This window comes from Aphelocoma coerulescens, chromosome 12, assembly GCF_041296385.1.
Source record: "Aphelocoma coerulescens isolate FSJ_1873_10779 chromosome 12, UR_Acoe_1.0, whole genome shotgun sequence".
Lineage (NCBI taxonomy): Eukaryota > Metazoa > Chordata > Aves > Passeriformes > Corvidae > Aphelocoma > Aphelocoma coerulescens.
The window spans coordinates 5,720,982-5,748,396 of NC_091026.1; the positions used below are offsets into that span (position 1 = coordinate 5,720,982).

Consider the following 27,415-nt stretch of genomic DNA (forward strand, 5'->3'; position numbering starts at 1 on the left):
TACGCAGTTGTGTGTACCAAGGACTCATTTCCAGGATCGACGAGCAGTCTGAAAGGGCGTGCTTCTCGCTCTTGTCAGCCTGACAAGTTTGTGATACCTGACTTTTGAGGTTTTCTTCCTGTTGCACACTAGTTTGGGGCTTTTGCAGAACAAGTCCTCAGTTTTTTAGCAGCTGTGCTTTGGTGAGGGGGTGGCTGCCGTGCCTGGTGGTGGCCGCGGAGATCTTCGGGGGACTCACGAAGTCTGGCCGGGCTGGCCCGGGGCTGCCTGGAGCGGCGCTCGGTTATGCAGCCGGCGTCTGCTGGGACTCAGTTAGGTGGTGCGGCAGAGGTTTCATGTGAATAGTTAATTGCGCGGAGCCGGGCCGGGAGCGCTCGGCGGGGCCCTGCGGATCGGCATGGCGAGACCCCCCTCTAGCGGAGGGCCCGGGCCTCGCCCGCCCCTCGGCGGGAACGGCAGCGGGAGCGGGCGGGCCGCCGCTCCGGGAAACGGAACCGCGGGCACGAAGCGCTCCAGCCCCGCGGGGCCCGTCCTCGGGCAGCGCCGCGGCCGCTGCGAGCCCCGGAGCGGCTCCTGGCGGGAGCGGGGCCCGCTGTCCCGGGCGGCGGGCGCGCTGTGCTCCCTCCCGAGTGCCACGGGAAACGTCGCCACTTTTTTACTTCAAGCCAGTGGGAAAAGGAGGTTTCTTATCCTTGTGGAGAGCAGCATCTCTCCTGCGAGAGGGGCTGCGTGGCCGGCTCTATCCTGCCTGGCACCGCACCGCATCGCTCAGGAGTAATCGGAGCCCGGCGCGTCTCCGCGGTGCCGCGGCGCGCAGAGCGGTGTGTGCGATCTGCCCGCTGGATGCGTAATGAGCAAGTTCATGGTTCCATTCGTTCTTCCTGCCCGCTGTTCCGGTACTGCCGCTCTGTTTATTTGTTGGCACTTCTTTGCTCCAGAGACAAACCATTACGGCTCACTCGATCCGCCTGCTCTTCGCCTCGGAACACTCGTTTCTGGTCGGTAGCAACTGGTGTCCAGCACGACGCGAGGGCACGTACGCACAGACAAGCTCCGGTGCCCGCGGGCTGGGCGAGCCGGCCGAGAGCCCGCGGCCCGGGAGCGCGTCCTTCCCGGCGGCGAGCGGACCGGAGCGCGGCCGCAGCGCTCCCGCCGCCGTCCGCGGCCGCCGCCGCCGGCGGGCGGATGCGCTCCCGGGGAGCGCAAAGGCTTTTCGCGCTCTGCTCCCGCAGTCTCCCGCCGACCGGCGGGCTCATTGCCGGCCACCGCCTCGGTGCGGACCGGCAACGGGGATCGGGGCGGGGGGCGCTCCCTTTCCGCCCCTCCGTCCGCGCCGCACGGGCAGGAGCGCGGTGTTGCACAACCCGCTTCCTTTTTCTTTCGCTTCGCTGCGCCGCGGGCAGCGGCGGCGAGTGCGCGGGGCGCCGGTCTCCGCCCTGGGTGGGGGGGACGACACGGCCGGTGCCGCCCGCCCGCTCCCCGCCAACTGCGGCGCTGGCGCGGCCCCGCCGGCTGCGCGGGCCCGCTGGGGGGCGGGGGGGGGCGCCGCTGGTCCCCGCGCCCCGACCGACGGGGCCGGTTCTCTCCGAGGGGAAGGGGGCTAAATCCTCGCCGGGGCGGGTGGGGGGGGATGGAGACAGGACCGCGCATCCCGCGGCAGGCACCGACCGCCCGCTCGCCCGCCGGGCCGTGTCCCTTTCCGCGGCGCCCGGGCAGGGCGTGGACGCCCGCCCCGCCTCGGCGGAGTCGCGGCGGCGCGTCCCGTTACCGGCGGCCGATCCCGCGCTGCCCCCGGCGCGGCGGGAGCAGGTGTCCGGGGGCAGCAGCCCGGGGCAGCGCGGCGGGGGCGGGGTCGGGGCCGGGCCCCGCGGGGCCGGGCGGGCGGCGGCGGCGGGCTCGGCGCGCCCGCGGCAGGAGGGAGCCGGAGCGCCCGAAAAGCCGTGAGGGGAGGGGAGGGCGGAGGGGCGGGAGGGGGGAGGCAGGCGGGCGGGCGGCGGGCGCATGCGCTCTGGCGGGCCGTGCCATATTGGAATGAGGCAGTGAGCGGAGCGCTGGGGAGCCCGAGCCCCGGCAGCGGCGCAGGGCTGGAAAAACTCCCCGCAGGTGAGGCGGGCGGCGGCGGCGCCCGCGCGCGGGCGGAGCGGCCCCGGGCGCAGCTGTTGGGGGCGTTTTGCCGGCGGGGCGCGGGGCCCGGAGGGTTTTTCCGGGCTCACGAAGTTTGGATGCGGGAAAAAGGCGGCGAGGTAGGAGGAGGAGGAGGAGGGAAGAGGCAGGCGGAGCGCGGCGGGGAGGCGGCGGCGGCAGCGCGGGGGGGACGCGCCTTCGGCCGCGCCGAGGAGCGATGCGCGGGGCTGGCCGGGCGCCGCCGCGCAACTGCCCGCGCGCAACTCTGCGCGCTCCCGCCAGGGGCCCGCGGCGTCCCGCGGCGCGCTCGGCCGAAGTTGCCCTCGCGGCCGGCCCCGCGCCCGCCCGGGGACGCGCCCGGCCCCCGCGGGAACTTTGTGCGCGCCGCGACGCCGCCCCGGCGCGGCCGGTCCCTGCCCGCGCCCGCGGGGGGCCGAGCCCACCGAGCGCCTCTCGCTCGCCCCCCTCCCCCTCAAAATGGCGGTGGAAGGGGACCTTTAAACCCCGCGCCGCTCCGCTCCGCACCCCCGCCGGGCGCGGCCGCGCTCCGTTCGGCGCGGCGCGCGTCCCGCCCGGGGCAGCGGCTGGCGTCGGTCCCCGTCAAGTGGCCCGTCAGCGAGCGGCTCTCGCCTCCCGGTCGGGGTGGGTGGGTGTGGGGGGAGAGGGGCGGGCGCCGCCTCCGCGGCCGCGCCGCCGGCTCTCCCGCAGCGCCGCCGCCCGCGCTGCGGGGCCTGCGCTGCCGCGGGGCCGGGCATTGTGTGCGCGCCGCGCCCGCCGCCGCCGCTCCGCACCTCCGGCGGCTCCGCGCCCGGCGGCGCTCCGGCGAGCGACACACAGCCTTTGTCTCTCGGGGAGTCGGTCTGCGCTGCCCGCCGCTCCTGCACCTGAAGTCGTAAATCGGCCGCCGGTGACACTGCCCGGGCGGCCGCCGGGGATGCCCCGGGACGCCAACTTCGGGCTGGGGAGGCAGCGGCGCCGGGGCAGCGTCTGCGGGAGGGCTCCCGCCCGGGCAGCGCCGGGTGGAAGCGGGAGGGCGGAATGCCCGCATCGGAAGGACTGAGCAAGTTTTCCGTCTGTGGCTTTTGCAAACTTGCTACCAATCCCCCCCACCCCCACCCCCCCCGCAGCCGCCCCACACACAGTGGAAATAATGAAAGGAGAAGAAAAACAGCGCGGGCAGTTAATTGTGGATTTTTAACTACATTCGCTATTGCAGTTCTATAAGGCCCTTATTTATTAAGAAATAGGCCAGTGATGCCTGTTTCACAGTCCCATGCGTGCTTTAGCCGGACAATTATATCTACTTTGGAGAAACTTGTTGCCATTATGAAAAGATTGTACGTGGTAACCCTCATGTCTGACAGTTTCACCCACTCTGACAGCAGAATTTTGGTGGGAGAGGTTTTGCAGAGAAAGAAAAGGCCTAACTTGCTGTTCCTTTGCTGTTCCTTCCTTCCTTTATGGGAGCTGGCTGCTGTCAGTAGCCCAGGAGGTTACCATAGCGAACGGTTCCATGAGGCAGAATATAAGCTGCACCACACAAAACTCACACTGGAAAAAGTGATAATCCACCTTGTAACTTCAGAAGTATCATTGTTGCAACCTACTTAAGGTTTGTGATGTGTGTGAACTGGTCAGAAACATCTGACTTTTAAGAGGAAAAGTTGTTAATGGCAAGTAGTTTTGCTCCTTCAGGTGTGGGGACTGTAACTTGTAGCATCTACAGCATCCATCAGGATGGATTCCTGGTCTGGCTGCGGTCTGTGATTACTGTTTCAAAACAACCAGCTGTTGGGACAAAGTAAATCAATGTGAAGATAAAAATAGATCAATTAACTGAAAGCCTAGGTTTCTTGTGTGGTAGGCGTTACTGACGTGGATTTTACAATTTAAAAAAATGAGTAAAAGGGTGTCTATCTATCTAAAAGATCATCTCTAGAGAGAAGACTTAGTGGCCTTCCTGCCTTCAATTCAGCCACTTCCTCTTTTGCATTTGGTTTGTGAATTGTTGCTGTGATTGAGGGATGAGAATGAAATCTGGTTCTTCCCAGAACCTATGTTAGAAGGATGCTTATGGACAAGACAGGCAACCAAATAAAACTGGTCTCACTGCCTTTTTTAATGACTCATAGTTAGGAGGTGGCATAGGAGTGTTGGGAGAATGGCTTTGCTGTTGTTTGGCGTGTCCGTGCTGGGCACTTACCCTGGGACACCTCAGGATCCTGTTACATTCGAGCTGACGCGCTCCTTCTCCAGGGGAGACAGCAGTGCAAGGCAGAGAGCAGGGAAACAGGAGCAGATCTCTGTAGTTATTGATCTGTATGGGTTTTCCTTTGCTGTTTTTTTTCCCCCCTCTACTATTAATTTGCTGGTATTGAGTTATCTTATCTGATTCTTAAAACTGGTAAATCTCCTAAGCAATTGCTGTGGGGAAAAAGTGGATTAAGTGTAAACTGACATGTTAATGACTGATAGTTTTTGCATGGTGTAATCTTTATATTCTGGGAACCCTTTCGCTTCATGGGGAAGATAGTAATGAGTAAAAACAACACGTGCCATAGTATGTTTTGTTAACACTTTTTAGGGGTTCTTTTGGTCATTTCATGGCAGACCAGGGACAACTGTAGATCACAATCTTTCTGTCGTGGTTGCTTTTTGAATCCGCTGTATTTGGAATTCACCTTAACATCATTGCTGTGCTTCCACTTGTGAAGTTTGGCCGTGGCATGATCATCATGCAGTGATGCAGACATCAATACAGTCATTTTGTGCTGGCTTGATTTAAGTAATTGTCCTACAACTGATGCACTTGAGGTACATGGCAACTTAATTACACGAACACGCTGACAGTGAAATGATTCATGTTAAATCCACTATAGTGTCCTTTAAGTACATGGGAAAATTAAGCCTAAAGGTGTTTAGGAAGGAACATTTTGGGGAGAGAGCTTCCAGTGCCTGAAACCCCATGGCTTGCATTACATCCATTGTTCCTTTAATGACATGGCAGCCTTAATGCTACAGAATAGTCTTGGGATTTAGTTTCTTGACTTTTTAAGTGTGCAGTTCTGTGTCTTGTCGATTGGTCATTGACTTGAAACAGTGTAGCCTGTGCAAGTTACGAGTGTTTTCTGGACCTATGACAGCTTTCTTTTGTGTTGTTCATCTTGCTCATCTTGCTTGATGATTAGCAGATTTTATGTGTCATCTTTGTTTTGGTCTCTTGGAGTATCAGTGTTGCTGCTGGTAGTGGACTTGACTTTGTGCTCCTTTCCTTCTGCTTTCGGGAAGTGGCTGTCGAGTTTTAGATCATATGTTTAAACCTGAAGTGGGTGTTACTTAAAGCTTTTAAGGTCGGGGTGGTTCCCCCTCTCAGGATTACTTTCTAACTTGAAAAGTCAAGGGATAGAATAAGAGGGAAGGAGGTGATTTTTTTTTTTTTTTTATTCAAATGCTTGTTGAATTGGTCCTGAAGGCAAACACAGTGTCTCACAGTGTGTGAGATCCTGAAAGGGAGATTTAGCAGTTCACATTCTTCAAGTTCAGAAAAAGTCAAAAATGAGAATAAATTTTTATCTTAATTTTACATTAGTATCTTACGATTTTTAAAGCCATGATATCAGTGCAATGATATTTTATTGGAATTACATATTTTTCTAACTTTAATCCATAATTCTTTCCACTGTGCACGGTTTTCTTTATATTGATAAAACTTATGAAAGAAGCATTGAGATGCTAATTAGTGCTCTTTTGATTTTAAAATAGTTTTGGTTCCCAGGGTACAGAATATAAATACATTTTTTTAAGTTAGATTTGGTGCATATAAGACACACGTTTTCTGTTCACTCTGTATCTGTGTTGATTTTTCTTCCTTTTTGCCAGACTTTGCTGACAATCTCTGTGGATTGGTGGTGATCATAGGATAATTACAGTAGTAATAGTAGTAATAATAATAATCATAGTAATAATTATCATTATTATTTTGCACCTATTTATGGGTGAGATTGTGGTTTTTTAATTCCTAGTAAAGGCTGGTCTGTAGAATTAAAGTATTACAACATAAATTCTACTCTGCATTCTTAATAGGGCATCTCTTAGGGGAATTACATGTTTGAGTATTTTAAATGTTCTCCTGTGAGAAAGGAGGGTGTGAGCTTAGGCTGGAACAAGATATTGTGCCTATCAGTTGGGACTCTCCAGGTAACTTTCCACGTCTCTGGGAAATTAGTGAATTTTAAGTAATGCAAAGCTGCATGGTAGTTACCGAGTGGTAGGGGAATGCTTTAATAGCCTTTGAAGATGGAAAGCCGTTAAGTCTTCAGGGTAGTTTTCTGCTTTGTTTGGTTTAGGAGTGTTGGGTTATCACCCACACACACCATTGAGGAGTGTTTAGCTGGGAACTGTGCAAATAAAGAAGGCCTGGGAGCCACACGACCAAGGAAACCCAGGTCCCAAGATCTCTTTCTTCCTCTCTCTCCCCCTCCTCTTTTTCCCTTTCTTTACCTCTTGTGGATTCTCTGGGATGTCTTCATTCACCTTTCAATGGAGACAGTGATGTTTGGATTTATTTTCCCTATGAAAATAAGCACCCTAGTACAACACTTGTTGGATCTCAGTGTCATAGAAACCCCGAGCCCTCAGTCATGTTTTGTTGACTGGGTTTGAGGAAGGGTCATGATAGGAGAGGCAAAAAACTGCACATATGCAAATATTCCAAATTAATCTAATGAGCTTTGTTTCCTGGGATAACCAGGTAAGCAATAATGTTAAAACCTGAAGTAAGGAGGGCTTCAGTGATGTTTGCAGTAGAACAACCATCTCTTCTGTAATGCCTCTCTCTAGTACTGGGATTTTCGGTTCTTTCAAGCCATCTTTTTTTTTTATGAGACAGAGCAGCCTTAAGTGACACAAGCTTTTTGCTGCACGGGTTATTCGTGGTAAATAATGCACAAGTAAGAGTTTTCCCTTCACTTAAAGTTGGTGGGAGCCATATGTATTTTATTTTGGCTTTTTCCACCCACTGGGATTTGGCACATGGACAGGTTGCAGATGCTTTTACCTACAGTGCAGGTGAGTTGTAGCTACAGAGGTAATGTTAGCAATTTGTTCAGATTATGTGGACATTTAAAATGTGATTATAGTCCCTAGAGTCATCCTGAGCAGCAGCTTGCTGGTTTTCAAGGTCATTGTTTATGTTGCTGTGGCACTTCATTTACACTGGTTTATTTGCTGTTACACTTGAGGACACTCTTGTTCACTACAGAAATGATCTCTTTCTTCAAACAGATGAGGTGGGAAGGAGATTAGTGGAATGTGATGTTATCTAAAAATGATGCAGCTATTAAACTAGCTTTGAGATTCTCTGAGAGTACTGATCAGTGAGAGAAGAGATGCATCTTGGATTATTTTTTTCTCTAAGAGTAAACGATGCAGGGCTGAGCGACCTCCTCTCCTATTTTGGCTGATTGGAGTTGAGGGCTCTCAGCATATCTCAAGAGGTGCTCTGTCTTGCAGAATTGGGTCATTGGTTGAAAGTAATGATGGTGATGGGAAACCTGCAAGGTTTTGCTGTTTGTCACTTAATCCTTTCCAAGGATGTGACGGACTGGAGCAGTGATCCTGAAGTAGATATCAAGTGGATTGGAGAAGATGAACTCTGTCTTGATGTATTTAGGGGCTGTAGTCACTATTTCTTCTGGCAATGGGTGACAGAAAGCCATAAATAGCACCTTCAGATTTGTCATTGTTTCCAGAAGAAACCGATCAAGTCAGGAAGTGAAGGCACTTCCCTTCTGATGCTGGGTGCACGTTTATTACAAATGGCTCTGCGAGTTCTGTGGGTCTCACCTCTCTGTACTGGAGCAAGTGATGCTCTGGCATTTCTTAGCTTTTTCTTGATCTCTTGACCTGAGAAAATACATACAAATGTACAATTTTTAAATTTTTATTGTTTGGTGTATTTTTTCTTTTTGTTGCCTGACTGAATGAAATCCATTTAGGATTCCCTGCCTCCTCGGGAGCTGTAGTAATGTGCACGTTTGCAGCTCGAGCGTGCACTTTGCTCTCTGCATGGGGAGCCGTGACCTCTTGGTTTAAAAAAAGAAAGTTATTTGTCTTGAAATCATTAAAAAAAAAGAAAAAAAAATAAAATCTAAGGTCTGTGAAACTCCGTTATACTGTAAAGCCTTGTCTGAAACCCCAGTGGGTTTTTGAGAGTATCTTTCTTGTCAAAGCATCTCCTTTTGAAAGGAGACCAACGCTGGCTTCAGTGCCCAATAACTTTGAATGAGGACACGGTGCTGAAAAAGCTGTGATGTTCCACAGCAGTATGGAAAAATGCTAGTGAAGCCTGACAGGTCTATGTATTACAGACACAGGCTTTGCCTCACATATATATAAAAATATTAGTATTTATTTTTTCCTAATGTCAAGTTCCAAATGTGCCCTCATTAACGTGTTAAGCACTAAATTGTTCAAATTGTGTTTTCAAGTAAATTACAGGGCCTGTCATTGGATTCCTAAAGAAGTGTCCAGGTAGGGAATGCCAAGCAGACAGGCAGGGGGAGAACACGGGGATGCTTCCTTGCAATTGGGCCAGTAAAACTCACGAATGCACATCCTAAAAAAGAAATTATTGAAGTAGGCAATGATTCCTTCCAGGATTAACTCTGCTCATTGCTCTTTAAAGTGTTACCATGAGGGTTAAACTAATGGCCCTAAGAAATAATGCAAGCACAGGATCAGTCACAAGTGTTACAGATATAGCACTAATTGGCTAATTGAACAGAGCTAATCAACTCCTTTTAAATGAATGTGACCATGGGCACGGGCATAGGGAAATCTCCTCTTCCAGGGAAGTTTTTCCTCCTGTATTTGCAAAACAAAATCCAGTCAGTTTAGCTGTAAGGCTTTTTATTCCAGTGGCCAAAAGCAAAAGTCTTCTTTTTCATGTGTATCTTAAGTTATTTGTTAAACTTTTTAAATAGATTTTGGGGAGGGAGAAGGAGCTTAATTTTGAATTCCCCTTTTTCTTGTGGCCAGATCTTACATTTTGAACTTAGCAAATTTAAACGTGTATTTTGTTGCTCCCCTTAATTAAAACCAATGTATTTAGGGAAGTGGTTTGTTGAAGCACGAGTCCAGTTTGTTTTGATAATAAGCCAGTTCTAGATAATTCTAGCCTCACTGCAAGTGTAGAGGGAGTGTGTCCAACAGCTGCTTTGTCTGGTTTTGATTTTTTTACTGGCTCATCTTATGTAAGAAAGAGATAATTACTGGAAACTGAAGAATCAGGGAAGGTTGTTTCTTCTTTTGGTCTTCATAGAAAAAAAAGACAGCAAGGAAGGGCAAGGTGACAAAAAAAGCCACACATTTTTAAACTGAAGTTAATGTTTCTTGGTTTAACTCTATGTTCTTACTTAATGAATACCAAAATATTGTCTTCTTTGTTTCTGCCTTCTCTGTAAATGCTTTTAAAGTAAGAATACTCATTATCCAAGTAAAATGAAAGTGCAGTTTTTATTTCTAATTGGAGTTCAATTTCCATCTAAAAGCAATTTGACAAAAATTATAATTCTTATGATTATCCAATAAGAAGTGCAGAAATTATCTTTTCATAGTAAATCTAAGTTTTTATTTCAATATTCAGGTTTAATCTTTTGCATTTATATTCTGTTTCCAAATGGTTGCATCTTACTGGAAACTATTTTTCGGTTATTCAGAAATTGCAGTATTGTGTTGTTTAATATGCTTTTATTTAAAGCAATTTATAGAAATGCTTTCCTTTTGTGCTGTGACGTAGATAATGACATCAAAATATGCTTCATTAGTCTTGATCATTCTTACACACAGATGTGAATGTAGATAATATTGCAGAAAAAATAACTTTCTGTCAATTACTCAAGGCATCTTTATGGACAAATAGCAGCATTGATGCTTCTGAGAGGTGTGGTTTTAGAAAGCTGGGTCACAGTGGTTGCAGTGGCCAGGCTGGATGAGTCTCTGAATGAAGCAGTGTTTTTTGGGTTTCAAAGACCCAAAAATGGGTGGATGATTTCTTCATTATCTGCCTTTCCTCAGTGCACCTGACAAACAGCATGGCAAAATCCACTTCAGTGTGTAAAATTAACCCTTCTGAGATTCTACCTTAGCAGTGAGGTTTCAAACAAAAATATCACTGCGGTGGCTCTTGGAGGTGGTTGAGAAGTTTCTTTGTGTCACTGGAGGAAGAGTGGCTTCAAGTCTAGCTAAAAGTGGGGTGAGCATAAAAACTGCTGTAATGTGTCAGATCAGGAGGACACCTACTCGTGTGTCTCACCTCAAAAATCTCTTGAAATGAGGATAAGAGGCAGTGAAGTAGAGCACAGCTCCTTCTCGCCGACCGCGCAGGAACCAGGGATTGGACCTGGTCTCTGTCAGTTGGTCTGATCCCTTCTGAATCCACAGCTGCCTGTGTTTGAGTCTGCAGTTTATTGTGTGCCATGGCAAAGGTGCTTAGTCTGTGGTTTCTGGTTCTTGTGGTAGGAGAAATGGTGAATAACCTTTCCTTATATTTCTTTTTGATGCTAGTTTTGATTTTGCACACCTCTGGTACTCTTCTGTAGTTGCACTGTTCAGCTCAAAGAAGGAAACCTGCTGTGTTGCAGAGAAGATGTTGAAGCCCATCTGTAGCTTGTGTGTGCAGTGCTGGACAGGGCAGGGATGCTCTTTCCGATTGTGGCTGGTTCTTACCTTTGCTGTAAAACTGAATTATACATCCGTCCCTGTTACCATAGAAGTGTTTCAAGCCTCTGATGGTCTTTCTTACCTTTTTTTGTGCATCTTTTAGTATTTACATGGCTGTTGGACGCCAGCACTACTGGCTGTCTCAAGGGGCTCTGGATTTCTAGAATTGTAGCACAGTGTTTGTTGTTTTCTTCTTCATTCCATGGAGCTCTTAATGAGTATGAAATTGATGTTCCAAGAGAATTAGTTGTAACAGTTGCAAAATTCCAAGTTGCAGTTGCTAATTTAGATCTCATTGTATAGGTGAGGTTATTTCTTTTTCTATATCTTACTATCTTGCCTTTAATTTCATCTGCTATTATCCTTCTGCAGTTCTTAGCAAACAGAATTTATTTTTTATCTCTTAAATGGTTCTGTATTGTCTTAAAACTTCACACTCATTTCGTGCTTGTGTGCTTCTCTTGGAAAGGAGGGCACAGTACAGTCATTAGTCCTCCTTGTATTGTGAACAACTGCTTTTTCTTTCTATCATTATTTCATGTCTTTATAATCAACCTTTTGAGATGATCTTCCAGAAGAAGCTCCAAAATATTTCAAGTTTCATTGGATGAAAGCAGCCTCTCACCTGAGGTGATCAGTAGACTTGGGTTTAACCTTAATGCCCAGATTGTATCATATCCTTTCTAAAACTCTTACTTCTTGACAAATTAGTTGATGAATTAACTTCATTTAATAAAGTTTTACCATTTAGTGATCTTTGACTAGATCTGCTGTGCAGCATATGGTATGGAATTTAACACTGATACTTTCAACATTTGAAAATCTTATTCTGAAGTTCCCAGGTTGTGAAGCTTTTGAAATTACCAAAGTGGTAATTCAGCTATGGATTCCCAGACACCAAGCCTGTGTGCTATGGTGTGAGTAGATCAGTGGATGCTTCAGTTGGGAGAAGGACAAAATGAACATCCCTGGTCTGGAGGAACAAGATCAAATCAGTCTCCTTGTGGAGGCTCCACGCTGCCTTGTGGCCATACCTGTGTGATGTGCACAGGAGAACATGGATCTTACATTTAATCCCTATTATATGGGAGTATGCTGCAATCCAAAGGATTTATGTTCCACATGATTTACTTTGGTATAAGGTAATATGTTGGAGATTGTTGAATCAAGAAAAGTGATTTCATTTTGCGGTTAATGAGTGTTTTTCTGTCGCCATTTAGAAAAATCCATTCACTGTTTCTCTGTACCCCAGCAGTTTTCTGTTCATTTTGTGGCCATTCACTTCTTCTGGACGTGCCCAGCCCTCATATCAGAGCATGAGCTTTTAATCTTTTGTGTTTAGAAGATGTTTTTGTAACCATGAAGGTTAATGAAGTACCTTACAAGAATTAAAGTTAAGATGTTGCAGAGATGTTGACCTCAGCTTTGGAAAGCTTTTAGGGGGTATTTTTCTAGGCCAGTTCTTCACTCAGTTGATGTGCTTGCTTTGCATAGAGATCTGATAATTCATTTTTTTACATTCCTGTTGCTCCTGGAGCAATCGTGGCAGTGCTGGGCTGTGCAATTTCCGGTTGCTGCTGAGGGCAGCACTTAAGTGGAGATGGTGTAATTTACATCCAGTGCTGCACTTGCCACTTAATGTTTTCTAGCAACTCCATTTCTATAGGGAGCAAATCAAAACAGACTTGGGCTGTCAGCAGAGATGTGTTTCTTAAACACAACCAGGCAAATGGTTTTCTTTTCTATTTAATCAAGAGTATATTTAAAATCGAATGTCACAGCGGAAGCATGTGATTATATTACATGCAGGTATTTCTAGTGGGTCTAGCTCTAAAGAACTTCCATGGGCTACACTTAGATGCAAAATATTGGCACGGGGGAAGAAAATGCTGGAGACTTCATGAAATAACTTTTAAAGGTAGTGTTTTCAGGATAAAGGTATCCTTTGGTTTTTCTGAGGCACTGTTTTTATTACATCCTGCTACAGAATTAAAATTTTGATTTAATAATCACAACTAATGATTCAAAGGTTGAAGTGGAACTTGAATAGAGGAGTATTATCTCTTTTGTATATATTAATAACAGGAACAAGGTTACATGTGACAGCAGAGTGATGTCTGAAAAAATACACACTGAACTTTATAGGGACAGGGCTGCAAAAATAATTCCGTGGGGAGGAAAAAAAAGTATGAATTTGAAAACACTTCTTATGACAGTGTAAATGTTCCATTGTTGTCAGGATCAGGCTTTGAAATTGTACTCCTAAAAATAGAGAAATCTTTTTCAGTTGCACTCTGTCTTTTGAGCCCTTAGGCTCAAGTCTTGTTTTTCTCTCTGTATGAACAGACATGAAGAAAAAAAAAAATCTTAAAATGAGAACAGATTTTCTTGTAATTTTACCATTCGTGATGTTGGGGTAATAAGAGCATCATCCCTTACTGTGAGCTCTTTACTAAAACCCTGTGCTCTAACTCTTCTTAGGCCTTTAGGCCTGTTAATGTTCTTGTGATTTGAAATTTGTTGTTTAAAGCTGTTGTCTTTCTTTTCTTAACCTTTCTTTTTTTTTTTTTCTCCTCTCTTTCTAAGCTTTCAGTACTTTTTAAAAGGAGGAATGAGAAGGGAGCACATCAGTTAAGGAGCAATAAAAAAAGGCAATGCCATATTTTTGTGGCACTGCCTCGAGAGAGAGAATTCCATGATTTAGCACAGCTCGTAATACGGTAATTCCATTTAGGGGGAAAAGATCTAGGGAAAAGCTGTGTTTTGCCATCACAGTCTGCATGTGCAAAGAGTGGTAGGTGACTCAAAGGGAGCTTTAGCACATTAAAACTGCATTTCAGTGGATAGTGCAAGCACAGCTCACGAGCTACAGTGAAAAGAGGTGCCTGTTTGGCTCCCTGTCAGAGGGTTTGAAGATCATGTTTGGTTGAAGATGTTCCAAGATCATATGGGGGATTCATGATGATTATTTATCTTGATGCCTGAAGTCTCTTGGAATTAATCAATCCAGGAAGACCTATACTGGCATTACAGTCAGCCTTGTATGTGTGTTTTTCTCAGTTTTCTAGACTTAAAATGCCACATTTAAAGCCTTGTTACTCTGAGATGTTTTCTTAGCCTGTTAGGAAACGTCACTTACTTCACTTGAAAGGTTTAGGTACTGCTTTAACACCTAAAGTGTATGAAGTAGTCCAGGCTGTGAGAAGGAACCATATTTCTGTGCTTTTAGCCTCTTATTATTTCTGCTTGGACATAATGTTAAGAGATGTGCTGGCAGTGGAACTGAAATAGTGGCCAGGTTCTGCTCGGTCAGTAATGATAGCTGGAGAGGGATTTTCTTTTCACACACGAGAAGTTGTGTCAGGGCATCAGGCAGCCAGCAGAGTGTATTGCTGACACAATGGCAGTGTGTTCAAGCCAACTTGTCTTTGTGAGATTTGTTGGATCTCACAGGTAGAATGAAAAATGTTATAGTACCCAGATCTGTAATTTCACATAGAATAGTGGGTCCTGTCCTAAGCCCTTTGTGATGGAACTTGGGACATTGATATTTCTGGATTACATTCAGATAAAAAGGGAAATTTTTGTATGTTGTCCTTATAGTGCACCTCCTCTAGATATGCATGTATTTCCATTAAAATCCCATTTGCTAATCTGAGCTGGAACCCTTTTAAAACAGAACGTGAATAAAATCTTGGAAAGCAGTGGGAGACCTCAGGACTCTACAGTGAAAGGATTGAACTCTGCCATCCACAGCCTCTTATGAATAAAGTTAGCCTTCTAAAGATAAAAGAAAATTCAATTACAAAGCAAGAAGGAGGGCGAAGGGGTGTAATTAAAACACATAATCCTAAAAACAACATGAACGGTGCTTTTTCATGTTATACTTAAAGCAGTCTGCTTTGTGTGTGCAGTTGCTTTTGCTTAAGATTATTGATTTAGTTTCCTGGGGGAAACACTTTTGAGAGGATGCGAAAAGGATGACGTCTGTTGGTGTGACTGGCAGTGTGATTTCACACGAGCATTCTACTTAAGGCAGTTTGCTGGAGAGTTTTCCTTCACTGCTTGCTTGGAAAAAAAAAAAGAAAGGACCGAAATGAAGTGCTGCTTCTCCTTTTTACTCACGCTAGTCCTGTCAGCCCGAGTGCTTCAGGCAGCAGGAGGAACCAGAGGCAGCACGGGGACAGCGTGTTCTCTCCTCTGACATCTAATGCAGCGCTTGATTCCCAAAGTTGCATCGTTTGGACTTAGATTTTCAGAGCATTTGCACTCCAGCTTCCGCTGAAGCGACCCACACTGGTGCTGAACACCTTTGATGGGATGTACAGCCCGAGGTCCGCGTTAGTCTGGGAACTCGAGAAACCTCTGTGGAGTTTGTGCCAAGTGCTAGTGCGGTGTTGTAGTAAATACACATCTGCTCTGCCGAGCTGCTTCTCTGCTAATTAGCAGCTTAGTCTTATGCTAATGGCAGGAGTTGGGTTAGACTTCTTGGTAGTGAGGCATTCCCTGGCTGCAGTTAAAGCATTTCCTTATCAGGACTGACTTTTATGATAGAAATATTCTGATTCTGTCTATAGCAGGGTGAGACACACACTGACCTGCTCTGCAGCTGGGTCAGAAATGAGAACCTGTAGGTGCTCATGAGTAATTGAAGTTGACAGGTTGTCCATCTTCAGACCTCATTCCTTGAGGAACTGCAGCTGGTTTGATTTCACAAACAGGGATGATGCCTGATTTGATGGAGAGGAAGAAGCTGTGAGGAAGGAAAGGTGGGAGGGAGCAGGCAAAAGAAAAATGAAGATGAGTATAGAGATCAGGATTGAACATGGACTTGACAGTCAAGAGGTTTCAGAAGGTCTTTTGAATGCTCTTCTCTTATGCTTTTAATGCCATTCAGAAACTCATCTCTTTCACAGCATTCTAGAGTTAAGTATTACAATTTCCTTGGATTATTTGATACTTTAGGCTGATAGCTTGGTAAAATATAAGTAGCATTATTTCATAAATTATTTTGTGCAAAAAAATTCTCTGTTAAGGAAATATTTTGAATTATTGTAAAGAAAGTATGCATTTCTTAAAGCAGTTTATGTGCCTGTCTCGTCTGCTTAAATATTTTGTGCAAGCTTAAAGAAAAATTGCTTGAGTAAACGTAATGTAAAAAAATAAAGCAGTGTAAGTTTTCTTGTGAGGTTTCTTAGTCAGTAAACATTCTTGCCTCTATTCATCTTTTACCTGGAATGCCTTATGTCCTGTTTGTCTGCTTTTGTAAAAATAGCTTGTGCCATCAATTTAGTTCCTTTGATAAAACGAATAATTAGAAGATACGCAATCAGAAACTAAAAGTAGCTATGCTTTTCAGCTGGAGAGAGCAAGTGTGTAATCACTGCTCAGGAACAGATTCCTGAATTCAGGTTGCAACCAGTGCATTTGCATTTTGAATCTATAAAAAAAAGGCACAATCCTTTCAGAAAAAGTCAGTGGAAAACCTGTTTCTACAAGAGATGAGCTTGCTTGTTTTCTCCTGATCTTCTGGGAGATAGAAATGGAGGAACCTAACCACGTTCTTAGTGTTTTTCATGAATTGAAACACTGTGTGTGACTCGGATCCTTCCCTGAGGATGTGTTTCCTGGCAGCTGTGTCAGAGAAGTTCTGGGCTTCGATCTGAAACTGGCCTTTCCCAAATGTGTCTTGCATTAAAAGTTTCACAGCAGCTTTTTAAATGCCTCTAAGTGCCTGTAGTCCTTTGAGGAGCCTCATCTATGATGGGTTTAATAATTAGCTGCTGGCGGTGGGTTGGTGTTGGTGGGGAATGGAGCTGGGATTGCGGGGAAGGTCTTTATGGTGTCTAAACCCACTTTTGGGATGGATTGAATCAGTGATGCAACTGCAGTGTAAATGTTTGGGTCTTGGAGACTGTAACAGTGGTTTCCATGTATTTCATGAAATATCTTGGGGAGAAGTTTTGACTATTGGTAGAAAACCACATCAAGATATTCTAGGGGTTTCTGATGCTTCCTCATACAAAGGGCTCAGCAGCTTTCACCTGCTGTAGGTGCCAGAGAAGTGCAAGGAATGACTTACAGAACAGAATAAATACAGGGCAGTCATGCATGCTCACAGGTGGCTCTCTTCCCCAACAATAGGAATTTGTCTTTTTTACCATTGCCACTTCTATACGAGTAGGGTATTTTTGGCTTCTTATTTTTATAATAAGTCCCCCCCACTCTGTCATTCCTTTCACACGTTTGTATCTTCCCACTTTTGATGGTGGGTTTTTAATTTTGAAGTCTGATTATTATTGCCACCGCAGTGCTGGGGATACACTTCTGCCAGCACTCGCTTCCAGCAGTTGTTTTGTTTTGTTCTCTTATTCATCTCAATTCATGTACAAGGAGATGCACGAGGCATTCACGTGTGTTTGCAGGCTGTAGATGCTCTTGCAGATGAGGACTGCCCTTCGCTGACTTGGTCATAAAATACCTTCTGTGCCAATAAGTTGAATCATTTCCACACTACACATTCAAAGTTACGAGGGTCCCCAAATGTGTGGGATATTTTTCTTTCTCTGTTGCCTAAAGTTTGCTTCAGGGAAGCAAGTGGAAGTTAATGGAAAGTGAACCTAGCATTAGTTCATCCCCCTGAAAAACTTGAGAAAGGGTAAATTGGAAAATTAAAAAAAAAATTATAAACTGCAAAGACATAACCTTAACTGTGCTGCAAATGTGCTAATACAGAGTTGACCTTTATGGCTTGTTATCCTGTGTCTTTCAATAACCAAGCAACTGTAAACCAAGAACTTCTAGCACGACTGTTTTAACTTGAACGTTATTTAAACTTTTCTGTGTTGTTATTCCTTTACGTTAGTCAATAAGATTTCATATGTGGCTGCTCATTAGCTTGATTTTGTTACAATAATCAGTTTTATAAATTGTTTTAAACCTAAAAAGATAGTTTTGACTGTCCTCTGTAGGAAGCTACAGTGATAACTAATGTTTGCTGATAATTTTTCATTATATATTTAACTGTTATTTGAAAAGTAGACTGAGCTTAGACTAAAACTCTTCTCATCAATGTGGACACTGTAATCATGCTAGATAGATTAACAATGGAAAACCAAGCCTTTGCTAATTTACCTCTTTCTCCTCTTACCACACTCTCCCCTGCAGACTAACAAAGCCTTTGCAGACTTTATACAAATAAAAAGGCTGAAACCATTTGTCCTGTTATGAAAATAACACAAAGTTTGCAGTACCATTAGTTCAGAGTTGCAGCAGATAAGAGGTGTAATGTGCCTTCTGGATTTTTGTGGGTTGCCCGTCAGGTTTTAAGAACTGAAATGGAATATTGCGTTAGAATAGAAACAAGATTGTATCTACCCAAATATAGGAAACCCTTAAAAATTATACGAAGTGACATGAGGAAAGAAGAGAATTCATGTTTGCTCGTTCATGCTATCAGTATGATTTTGGGCACAAGATGAAGAGTGTTATAGTGAATACTGTGGCTGGAGGAAAGAGTTTGACTCTTGATCAGGGGAAGGGGAGGTACCAGTGCATGGAAGGACTGGAGTTAACAGTATGTCCCAGAAATAACAGGCTGCCAGAATGAGAAAGCCTAGAATGGGGTGGCCTTGGTTTAATGTGCATGTAATACACAAAATGTAATGATCCATTTTTGTTGCCTGCCTGCTCTTTGTTACTTGTAGACCTTCCATAACAATCTTTTCTTTGAGAGACCAGAAAAGAAAAATGTTTAAAAAAATTCCAGGGTTTGGCCATTGCAGCTTTTCAGCCACTGCTCTGTGTAACTGCAGCAAACCCATTTGTCTCTTCTAGTTAGAGCAGAAAGGAGTTGTTTTTCCTGTCAGTTGAGCCCATTTCTGGCCAGGATGAAGGATGCAGGGAGCGCACAGGCTGTTGTCACTGCCCTGTGGTACCTGCCTTGCTTTGTATTATTGTACAGACACCCCATCAGTGGCTTTTGACCTCCCAGCTTGAGCTGCCCTCGTGCTGCCAGCCTGGAGCTGCCTCACATGCAGGGCTTCCTCTGCCTCTATCAAAACTGGTTCAGTGCCAGGTTTCCTCTCACACCTTAGCTGTGCTCACCCCAGCTCACGCTGCAGCTCTGCCACAGCAGCAGGGAGCACTCCCAGCCTGCACTCAGTGCCTGAGTGAGATACTTACACTGATCAAACTGTGGAGCAGTTCTAGGTGAGCTTTAATGTCTTGCAAATCCCCTGAGCCATCCAGCTCTCTCCATAAATGTGTCAGGTGGCCTTTTCAGCTGCTTGACCGTGACTGATTATGAGTGTGGGGAAACTTGTATGCTGTGCAAAATTTCTGTCTCCCCTTACTTGATTTCAGTTTCTCCTTAACCATGAATTTTCCTGTTCTGATGATGATGTCTGGTTCTCCTCATAAATTGACATCATCTATTTCTCTGATGTTGTCATTTTAATATGTATGTAAAGCTGAAAGGTATTTCACTGAGCAGGTGAAAAGCTAGATATTAGGTCTTGTTTAATCTGATATCTAAGGCAAAGCTGTTGATAAATATGTTTTAATAATTTAGTAAACATTTTAAGGTTCATAACTTAATACTTTTGAATAACTGAGGTGGCAGTCTGAGCTTGCTGTTGGAATAAGTGCTCCCTGGAGTCCATGTAGAAAAATTGGATAGAAATTTTGAATAAGGAAGGTGTGATATGAATAACTATAGTGGATTTCTAGGAAGTGTTGACATGTTCCACATGTTTTAAGCTGTGCTGAAATGTGGTTGTTCTGACCAACAGGAGATCTGCAATTCCTCCAAGTTTTGATTAAATTTTGATTTCCTGTGTGACATCACATCATCATGATGTCATGCTACTGGGCTTCTCCTGCACAGTCTCATTGGCTCAGTGGCAGAAGTGACCTGTATGGTTTAGCTTTAGCTGTGGGCATCTGCTCTGTAGATGGAGATGCCTTCAAAATTACTTTAATCTTTATTATCTTTCCCTTTTAAAAAAATCACCCTTATTGCTGTCTCTTTGCAAGAATGCCCTTTTCTAACTAAAAGGTTGGCACTGCAAAGCACAGCAGTGTTTGTACAGCAGTATCACTTCAGGTATTATCACACAAGTCCCACGTGCCCTGGCACACCTGAGCTGAATTCTCCAGTTCTGTTTGTGTTACAAGGAGAAGCTGTTGAGAAGTACAAGTACAGTACAAACCAAGGGGAGGCACCTGTCCCCTCTTGGGACACCTGATACAGTAGTTCAGCAATTTACAATAGGAGTCTGAATCTCTAGTAAGTAGAAATGTGATGTGAAGACTTGGATCGTACCTGGGGCATTCCCCAGCTCTGCCACCAGATGATTTCTTGTGCAGTTTGCAGTGTGAGGAGTTGCTTCAAAGAGGATCCTCGGAAAGCTGCCAGATGTTGTTTTGCTGTCTGCAGACAACACTCCCATATTAAGTCTTTAGCTTGGTGCATCAGAGAACAAAAAGCACATGCTGGTAAAGTAGGAGGTTATTTTCAGTGTTACTGTTGAAAACAGGAGATCTGGAGTGTGAGCCTGGAATCCCATATTGCTGAAACAGTGAAGTGGCAGTGAAGACTAAACCAAATTTCTTGTTTCCTCTTAACAACTCTCCAAGAGCACTTGATTTCAGTAGTTTTTCTTTAGATACTGGTAGTGGATTAATTTGGTGACATTCTAAATTAATAAGCCCTCATGGCATTTAACTTAACTCCTACTTTATTTATTCCTGTTGCATTTATTGTCTTTAACATCAGTGCTGCCATAAATTGTGGAAGCTAATCTTGAGTGTCCTCTGCCCACAATTTCTTCATAGCAAAGTAGTATGGGCTGTGCTACAGTGATGACTAAGAATCACTATAACAGAATTGGTTTGGTTTTGGTTTTTTCTTTTTGGTAGGCATCTGTTTAAGATCAGGATGGTTCTAAGGCCACTGTCATTTATGTGCCTTTTGGGTAGTTATGAATTCTTGGTAATAGATGTTCATGATGTGATCTCTCTCTGAACTGACTATAAATGCATCAGCTGTGAAAAAAATTAACTTGGGATTTTGCATTAAATGAAAAAGGTACTGAGAGCAGAGGCAGAGAGCCAGCATGGGTTCACTCAAATCCAGAGCACACCCAAGGTCACACAGCATTGCTGAGCTAATCCATGTTGTCTGTGTTCAGTGACAGCTAAAACCAGAACCCATTACACTCTGGGTAATTTTGATTAAAAGAATAAGACTGTGTGTTGCCTGAGCAGTTGTGTGGCAGTGCTGGATGTCGCCACCTGACTGCCCATCATTGTCTCTGGCTCGTGGATCAGCTCAGTGGAAGCCTCTCCCAGGTCCATGGTGTTACAGACAGGTGGCATTTCCACCACTTGCTCAGTTTTATTTCTGTTTGTGGTGACAATAATGAAGTGGCTCTGGAGCAGGGAGGGCAGGAAACTTAAGATAAAATTCAGAGCTGCTCTTCAACTCCTGAGCAGCATTTGGCTTTAGCATCTTTAATCCCCATCTGCCTCCTAGGAAGGCAATGGCCTTTTGGGAAAGCTTTTCTGATCATCCTTACATCAGTGGAAGTAGCTGGAAACAGCCAGCCTGGGGGATAAGCCAGCCATAAATTCCGTATTTCCTCATTTTTCTCTGTGTTTTCCCGTTTGGGTGGGAGGATTGCATCCCTCTGTATTTAGATGTAGCACTTTCTCTCAGACCTTCCTCATTTCTGTTATTTTGTCTTGTCTGCTGGCTTAGAAGAAAGCCAAGACAAAGTGCACTGGGGTTCATTGCTTTCCTTTTAGAGGAGAAGAGTGCTAGGGATGCAGTGCACTGCAGGAAAGTTGGACTGTCACATTCCCTTCTCCAGAGCTTGGCTGTAGCAGCAGGCAGCCGTCCTCTTGCTGCTCTCTAGAGGCAGCAGGGTAGCGTGATGTGCTGGGCAGTAGAGACCTCTGAACTTAGAATTTGGTGCTCTTTAGATCTGTTCTACCTGTGCTACTCTAAGCTCAGGGGACCTCGTCTTTATTCACCAGTCCAAAATGGATCTGGCACCATAAACTAAAGGCAAATTGAGTAAGCTGCAATTAAAATTAAGAGTGATTACCCAAGAAGAAATATTAAGTAAAACCCACAAAATGACATTATATTATCCTGAGCAAGGAGGGAAATGACCAGGCTGTAGGGTTGATTATCTAAGGTTGAGCAACTGGTGCTGTTTGTGCCAGGAGCCAGGTGGCAGGCTCGGAGCACTGGTGGCTGTGGCTGTGCCAGTGCTGTTGGTTACCAAATGGTTTTCCTGCTTAGCCAAAGCAGAAGGCTCACAGATGTTGTTCAAAGGCTGATGGCATTCCCCACTTGGGGACTTAGCTCTGTGGTGGTGCTCTTGTGATGGATCTGGCATCATCACCATTATATAAACTGTGGTTTTCAGGTAAAAGCAAGTAGATATTTCCTTTCTTGAGCAATGAGTTTCACGGATCTGGTCCAGCTGACTGCTCCATGCAGGATGGATGTCTGAGGCTTTTGGTAGTTCTGGATAAAAATGTTATTTCCCATTCTGTTCAGTGCCTGCTAGGAGGAGAAAGGAAGATATCCACTGAGCCTAAATCATTAATAAGTAACACTGAATTATCTTGACAATGGACTTTTTTTTCACCTGAAGAATGAAGAGTACAGGTGCTGTGTTCTTGACAGTGACTGATGGATGCAGTTCAGAGTCTAAACTGTAAGTTGGCTTTCATATTGATTAAAATGTATTTTTGTACCTTAAAAGTTTGATCTGGTGAGCACAGATGAATTTTCACATATAAGTAAATTAAATATATAGAAATTTATAAACAAAACAACTGTTTTCCCTATATTTGAGGTTCAGTTTATATTCCTGATCTATGGTAAATGAAGTTGTACCTTTAAAAGCAGCTGCTAAAATAAAGATTTTCATTTGACACAAGAAGCTGGAGCATGTTTCTCCTCTTAACAGGTTTTTTTCCCTTGGAACCAGCATAGTTACTGTCGGATATAAGTTCACTTGAGTTTCAGAGGTACCAGACTGTGCTATAGTATAAACACAGCTGCTATTGAGTAAAATAGCTTCAGTCTTCTCTAAAGTATACAAGTTCAGTGTTAGTGCAATAATAGATGCTTATTTTATTAACTGTTAGTCTGCCTGTAGACTTCCTTGGCAGACTAAAGCGATGAAGTTCACCATGTGCTTGGCCTTCCATTAACTGATAAAGGATGCACATGGAGGGTATTGCTGGAGCTTCCCTGGGCAAACCTGCATCTCCTGGTCACCCAAAGGATTGGATAGAGGGGGTTCCTTCCTCAGATTGTGGTATGGGAAGAATCCATGTGATGAGGTGCAAACCATTTTATTTATGCTGGTTAAGTTAGTTTATATAACATGCCTGAATGTCAGGTACTTCAAATATCAGCATAGATAAGGTCATCTCATGTTCAGCACTGAATGGGAAGCTGGTCAGGAGCAATTAATCAAGTACTGGTGAATGCTGATAGACATGGCCCCTCCAAGTCCTTGGCAGTACTGCTGGCATCAGGGAAGCAGAGGTAACCACCCTCTATGGAAAAATTCTGATTTTGTTTTTTTGGTCATTGTATGCCTGTGTTTCCCTTGGCTCTTTTCCTAATTGAGAGAAGGTGGGGTTTTATTATTTTTATTTTTTTAGCTTATGGAGGACAGCTTATCTAATCTGTAGTGAAATGACATAGTGATACAACTTAGCTGATAAATGAGAATCTCTGAATGGCTGTGCTTATTTCAGACAATCTGGGCATAATGGTTCTCTCATCAGAACCAGCTTTAAGGAGACTGATCCCATAGATGTGTCTCAGTTCTGCAAATTCTTGGATTAAAAAAGTAAAAGTGCACCATGGAATTTTGTCCTTAGGGTAACTAAAATATAATTTAAATAAAACAGGTCAGCTTTGTGTGTGCAACCATCCAATGACCAAATAGGTAGAGCTTGTTAAATATCAACATTTAACGTATATAATAAGGTTGAATTCCCTTGTACTGGTTGTGAATTGGTTTTTTTTGAGGACTATGGTGTGTAAATCTCCTAGAGCTGTAACAGCACTGCTCTTCTGTTCACGGCACAGAACCTCTGGAGTGAGTGGGTGACGCTCTGGTGGGTGGAAAGCATTAAGAGCAAACAGCTAGAAGGGGGGAAAGGGTTTCAAGGCTTCCCAAACATTATTTGGGGCTGATACCTAAAGAAATCAGTTGTTGCTGATCAGTTGTTGTTGTAAGTGCAGTTAGCCTGAAAGTATGATCCAGACTCCTGTTTTGCATTTCAAAACTCACTGAAAACTGCTGTGTAGCTCCAAGTTGCATTGATCAGCCAAGTCCTAGATAGAACTGTCTTCCCATGGCTTCTCCTGGCACAATGCCTGGGGAGAGTTCCAAAATATGAGAGCCACAGAACAGTGCCAGTCTGCTGTACTGCTCTGTGGCTGTGGCACAAGGTTGTGTTTGCGCCTCTGCTGCACATCTCTTCTCAGCCAAAACACAGTCACTGACCTACGTGCTGAATGCTGTGAGTGCTGATGTTGCCAGTTAATGCCTGCTTGAGAACTTTGGGGAGTTCATGTAAATCTAGAACACAAACATTTTCTTACTCGAGCTCCATAGTTTCTGGTCTGTGCTTGGATATTTCTTGTGCTCCATCGGAACAGAGCTGCTGCTCCATCATCCTGTAGAGTCAAAGCACACTGCGTGGCAGCCAGGATGATGGGACACTGACAGGCTTATAAGTAACTGAAGATTGGAAGTTTCATTCATCTCTGCTACTAGAATTGAATACTGTACCTGATCAGGAAGATGAAGGGGGTAGTAGCTGTTTATAAACCTTATAAATAAAGGGAGGTTTAGCTTAGACACAGTCTCCGACTTTGCTGCATGAGTTTGTTCCAGAGGAAAGTTTAGTGTGAGGTAGGGATGAATGAGTGGGTGTGGAATTACCTTCTACAGAGTAATGCAGCCTTTTTTTGCTTTAGTTATGAGCGGAGCTACAGCCAAGTTATAAAGAATGTTCACAAGTTTTTTAAAAACATGGAAGTGGTGGAGTCTGGAAACAGACATTTTGGAATACGTTTCCTTGTTGCATGCTGAGGCTGAGCCCTGAGGAGCTGTTATTCTCAAGAAAAGCCTGACCTCTTCTTTCTGGTTCCTCCTCTTTCTTTAACATCAGAGGTTCTCCTAGGACATGTTGAGGCAAGAACTTATTTGGACATTTACTGTTAGTGCTTTGATTTTTGCTCTCTTCATTGTTGCTCACTTGTTTGTGGAGGCATGATGCTTGTGGAAGATTTTTGTGGTGCAGACCCAGGATCAGTGTGATTTCCACCATTTCTTCACTGAATCCAGGTATGGAGGTGAGCAAAGCAATTGCACAAGTCCCCTGCTTTTGTCGGGGTAGTTGCAATCAGAAGCCTGAGATAGCTCTGCGTTTTCACTTCCCTTAACTCACCAAAAACCTAAACTGTCCATGAGTGCTGGACTGAAATAAAATTCAGGAGAAGAAAAAGGCAGCTCTAAAAAATTTACTTTTGTTCCATTTTTCTCTCTCATGCTGAATACTAAGAGGCCAGGTCTCTTTCCCCCTTTCTCCCCTCCAGAAGTTGTCGTTTTTGAGTGCTGGTGCCCGAGAGCTGGAAGCAGGAATAGCACCGAGCACGTCCCCAGCCTCCTGGGTTGCCCTAAGCCAGCATAAAGCCATGATGCATACAAAAAATTTAGGCTAGAAACAGACAGGCATTAGGTTTTTTTCTTTCAGTAACGGAGTTTTATCACAGTAACTGACATTCTAATGAACCAGCTTGTAATTAATGTCAATGAAATTTAACTCTGTTGTTATTTAAATAATGCAGTAATCTTGGTAGCACCATTTGTGGGGTTGTGTACCGTCATGTAGAGAAGACAGAGTGTGGAAAGTAGAAGGTTAAAGAGTAAAAATCATTGAAAGCTGGCAATTTAGGAGGCTGTGAGAAATATTTACAGTGTTTATTGTAGTAATGAATGCTGTAGAGTTCATGGATGCAGAAAATGAATAAGCTCTTTGGGACGTTGTTCTTGGAGCCTTTTCTCACATCACAGAGGACGATGCGATGGATTTGTTTGGCTGAAACGAAGAAAAGCTTCCAGTCATGAGAGAAACTGTTTATATCGACCTGGGATGGCTGCTGTGTGAGGAAGAGCAAGAGTTTTTTCTTAGCTCTTTGTTTTTGCAAAGAGTTTGACAGAATGAGACCTGTATAGGTAACATTTATCTTAATTTGATTTTATTTTTCTCTATGTTCTTTAGATCTAGGAAATAATCACTGTAACACTGAAGTATCAGTAAGTTGAACTTGTAGGGCAGGAATTTTAAATGTAGAAGAGATTGGCTATACCACTGTGGGTCAGTAAAATAAATTACCAGGTCTTTTCCTGAAGCATTTGGTGTGCTTGGTCCCCAGCTTTTTCATGGAAATCTCTGGACTAACTGGTTAATGTTTAAAGAAGGAAACTTTGTTTCTGAAGCAGCTGGATGTTTTCTAGGTGTTTACTCTTTCTTTTCCCATTAGTTTCTCTGATCCTTAAGGCAAACCTGCAGTGATTGCTTTTATTGACCCCCTGTTTTCCCTCTTCTTTCTCTCGCTCCCCCTCTCCCCAGCTGTGTGTGTACCAGGAGGAAAAGCCTAAACCCTTTTCCTTCTTGAGGCTTTTCTTATCAAATTTAAGTTTTTCAGGCACGATACTTCTTTAAATATGTATGATATAATGTGTCTGTGGTGAGGGAATTGAGTGGTGCTAAAAGTGATCTTGTCTGAGGAATATTCTGGTTTTTGCTCTTTTGAATCCAAGCAGAACTAAGGATGGGACAGTTCTGGTTCTAAGGCAGTAGTGAATCTCCACAGCCAAAAATGTTTGAAAAGTAACTGGTACCACTGAATGAGCACATAGGTAAAATAATGTTTAAAAGCCCATGGAAAGAAAAAGTGTTTAGAATCTGCTTCACTCTACATTTCAGAGTAAGGTTTAAACAAGAAAAGCTCCTGATCTCCCTTACCTGTTACATTTGCAGCATCTGAAGTGCAAAGGTGGAGTTTTGGCATGTTCTAACTTCAGCATTGCAAGGCTGCAAGAGCATCATTTTTGGGTTTGTGTTTTTTAACTAAAGTGCTTTCAGAGTGACCCCAGCTCCAGAGCTGCCAGGTGTTAATTTAACTTTCGAGTTTGTGATTACATCTTTTTGACCTACTTGGTAAAAGCCACTTCTTTGTGGGGTCTCCCACAAGCTGATTTTCTTTTTCTCTTGGAAGTCCTTGCTTCAATATAAAGGCTGGTTTGCTGTGATGTCTCTCTCCCTTACTTCCACAGCACTGTTTTCCTCTCTTTCCTATTTTGATAGCTCCCATTTTACAGAGCTGCAAATTATAACCTTGTTTTGCTTGGTGGGTGAGGAGCCTTGATGCAGTTCACTGCTACTGCAACCTTATTCTGGCTCATCAGCATCTTCACCTTTGCCTTCTTGCCTTGAGCACTTAGACTTTAAAAATAAC

At 44.4% G+C, this 27,415-nt stretch overlaps 1 protein-coding gene across 12 annotated transcripts in view; it reads left to right on the forward strand.

Annotated features, from left to right (window-relative positions):
- The window catches only part of SFMBT1 (Scm like with four mbt domains 1), a 92,196-nt gene that overhangs the window by 15,677 nt on the left and 49,104 nt on the right, over positions 1-27,415 (forward strand). Inside the window, exons 1-2 of one of the 12 annotated variants that reach the window (XM_069027504.1) lie at positions 8,989-9,023; positions 9,446-9,472. The exons of 7 other annotated variants lie outside the window; for them this stretch is intronic. The gene's annotated coding sequence lies outside the window, so the exon portion shown is untranslated. 4 more of the 12 variants (XM_069027494.1, XM_069027502.1, XM_069027498.1 and 1 more) reach the window with 4 other exon arrangements.